The following is a 3,837-nucleotide window of genomic DNA, read 5'->3' on the forward strand; positions in this document are numbered from 1 at the left end:
TAATATCCAATATAAACCTCCCCTGGTGCAATTTGAAGTTGTTTCCCTCTGTCCTATCACTTGCTACTTGGGAAAAGAGACCAACACCCATCTCTCTACAACCTCCTTTCAGGTAGTTGTTAAGAGCAATACGGTCTCCTCCTTTTCTCCAGGCTAAACAACTGCAGTTCCCTCAGCTGCTCCTCATAAGACTTGTTCTCTAGACTGTTCACCAGCTTCATTGTCCTTCTCTGAACTCACTCCAGCACCTCAATGTCTTTCCTGTAGTGAGGGGCCCAAAACTGAAAACAGTATTCAAGGTGCAGCCTCACCAGCACTGAGTACAGGGGGACGATCATGCCCCTAGTCCTGCTGGCCACATTACTTCCAATACAAGCCAGGATGCTGTTGGCCTACTTGGTCACCTGGGCACACTGCTGGCTCATGTTCAGTCGGCTGTTGACCAAAACTCCCAGATCCTTTTCCACCAGGCAGCTTTCCAGCCACTCTTCCCTGAGCCTGTAGCGCTGCCTGGAGTTGTTGTGACCCAAGTGCAGGACCTGGCAGGACCTCATACAATTGGCCTTGGCCCATTGATCCAGCCTGTCCACATCACCCTGTAGACCCTTCCTACCCTCCAGCAGATCAACATTCCTGCCCAACTTGGTGTCATCTCCGAACTTATTGGGAGTCCACTCAATCCCCTTGTCCAGATCATTGATAAAGAGATTAAAGAGAACTGGCCCAAATACTGAGCGCTGAGGAACACCACTTGTGACCAGCCACCAACTGGATTTATTTCCATTCACCACTACTCTTTGGGCCTGGCCATCCAGCCAGTTCTTTACCTAGCCAAGAGTATGCCCATCCAAGCCATGAGCAGCCAGTTTCTCCCGGAGAATGCTGTGGAAAATGGTTCAAAGGCTTTACTGAAGTCCAGGTAAAAAACAGCCACAGCCTTTCCCTCATCCACTAAGTGGATATATCTTGTCATAGAAAGAGATCAGGCTGGTCGAGCAGGACCTGCCTTTCATAAACCCATGCTGACTGGGCCTGATCGCTTGGTTGTCCTGTACATGCCATGTGATGGCACTGAAGATGATCTGCTCCATAGCCTTCTCCAGCACAGAGGTCAGGCTGAGAGGCCTGTGGTTCTCTGCATCCTCCTTCCGGCCCTTCTTATAGATGGGTGTCACGTTCGTGAACTTCCAGACAACTGGGACCTCCCCGGTGAGCCAGGACTCTTGATAAATGATTGGAAGTGGCTTGGTGAACACCTCTGCCAGCTCCCTTGGTACCCTTGAGTGAATCCCTTCTGGCTCCGTAGACCTGTGTGTGTCGAAGTGGTGTAGCAGGTCACCAACCATTTCCCCCTGGATCATGGGGGCTTCATTCTGCTCCCTGTCCCTGTCTTCCAGCTCAGGGAGATGGGTGCCCCAAGAACAACTGGTCTTACTATTAAAGACTGAGGCAAAGAAGGTATTAAGTATCTCAGCCTTTTCCTCCTTCTTCCTAACTATGTTTCCTCCTGCATCCAATAAAGGATGGAGGATAAAGGATAAATGGATCATTAGCCCTCCTTTCATTGTTAATGCATTTATAGAAACTTTTTATTGTCTTTTAATGACAGTAGCCAGATTGTGTTCTAGTTGGGCTTTGGCCCTTCTCATTTTCTGCCTGCATAACCTCACAATATCCTTGTAGTCCTCCTGAGGTGTCTGTCTCTTCTTCCAAAGGTCATAAACTCTCTATTTTTTCCTGAGTTCTAGCTAAAGCGTTCTGTTCAGCCAGGCTAGTCTTCTTCTCTGCTGGCTAATCTTTTGGCACATAGGGACAGCATGCACCTGTGCACTCAAGGTTTTCTTCTTGAAGAATGTTGAGCCTTCCTGGACTCCTTTGCCCTTCAGGACTGCCTCCCCAGGGACTTTGTCAACCAGGCCCCTAAAAAGGTCAAAGTCCGCCCTCCAGAAGTCTAAGGTGGCTGACCCTGCTCCTTCTCTGAGAATCAACAACTCTATCATTTCGTGATCACTGTGCTCAAGACTGTCTCCAACCATCACATCACCCACAAGTCCCTCTCTGTTCGCAAATGACAGGTCCAACGAGGCACCTTCCCTAGTTGACTCATTCACCAGCTGTGTCAGGAAGTTGTCTTCCACAAACTCCAGGAACCTCCTAGACTGTTTCCTCTCTGCTCTACTGTATTTCCAGCAGACATCTGGTAAGCTGAAGTCCCTCACAAGAACAAGGGTTAGCAATCATGACACTTCTCCCAGCTGCTTATAGAGTATTTCCCCTGTCTCTTCATTCTGGTTGTGTGGTCTATAACAGACTCCCACCATGATATCTGCCTTGTTGACCTTTCCCCTGATTCTTACCCATAAACACTCAACCCTTTCATCACCATTGTCAAGCTCTAGACAGTCAAAAGTCTCCTTAACTCCAGTTGTGTGAGACATCCCACCACTTTTCTGTGATTGCAATTACAACGTAATTTTACATCTGCACAATGGCTTCCGTCTCCTCCTGTTTGTTGCCCATGCCATGTGCGTTGTGTAGATGCACTTCAGCTGGGCTATTGATTTTGTCAGCTCTTTTGGGAGAGAAGCCCTGATTCATATGTGATTGTTTCAGATGCTTCCGTGGTTTCTAACACATCAATAACTCCTATGTCTTTGCTGCTACATAGATCTCTATCCTCTGCCTCCACTGAGATGGCTAGGGTGCTGCACACATTAGTAGAGGCACATTTCATATGTGCTCCAGTGTACTCACCACATCACAGAGCAGACCGAAGGACTTTGCTAGCACACCTGCCCTCAAACATTGGCACGCTGCCCCCAGGCACACCTGGTTTTATCCATTTCCCCCTTCAAATCTCCTTTGAAGCTCTTTCAATGAGCCCTGCCAACTCCTGCACAAAGACCTTTTTCCCCCTTTGAGACAGGTGTGCCTCACCTATTGCCAGCAGGCCTGGTGTCATGTAGACAGACCCATGATCAAAAACCCAAAAGTTTGCCAGTGACACCAGTCTCGGAGCCAGTTATTGATCTGCGGGGTCCTCTCATTTCTTCCACCATTCCTCGCAGCTCAAAGGATAGAAGAGAACACTACTTGTGCTCCTGATCCCTTAACCAGTTATCTCAAGGCCCTGAAGTCTCTTTTGATTGCCTCTGGGCTTCTTGTTGCAACTTCATTGCTGCCTACATGGAAAAGCAGTAATGGATACCACACCAAGACCACATCAGGGTAGAAAGTTTCCTCATCACATCTTTAACCTGGGCCCCAGGGAGGGAGCAGACTTCCCTAACAAGTGTGCCTGGTCCACAGATTGGACCTTCTGTTCCCCTCAGAAGAGACTCTCCTATGCCAATAACTTGTCTTTTTTTTCTTTATGGAAGTGGTTTTGACACAGTGCACAGGCCAGCTTAACCTTTGTGACATCTCCAACCTAGACAGCCCATTGTCATAGTCATTGTTCGGTTCCATTTGCAGAGCCTCGTACCTGGAAAGGGCACCTGGGAAGGTAGGTTAGTCACAGAGGAGATGTAGCTGCTGCACCAGGCAGGAACTTGTTGCCATTGTCCACAGTCCCTTAAGTCACTGCATGAATACATAGGGAGTATATATTTCTACCTATTAAGATCAAAAAGGTAGGGAATTGAAGGATCAGGCCTCCAGTGGGTGTAAGCTACTCCACAAAAGGGAGAAAGCAGCTTACTTCTCTAAGAAATGGAGGGGAGATCGTAAGGTGTTCAGAAATCAGGCCATGATGCATAAATGCAGGTAGGTGATTGAGTTGAGTGGGTTGCCCAAATGCCCTTGTGGATCTTAGCATATTTATGCATAAAAGCTATT

The sequence above is a fragment of the Caloenas nicobarica genome, chromosome 5, assembly GCF_036013445.1.
Source record: "Caloenas nicobarica isolate bCalNic1 chromosome 5, bCalNic1.hap1, whole genome shotgun sequence".
NCBI lineage: Eukaryota > Metazoa > Chordata > Aves > Columbiformes > Columbidae > Caloenas > Caloenas nicobarica.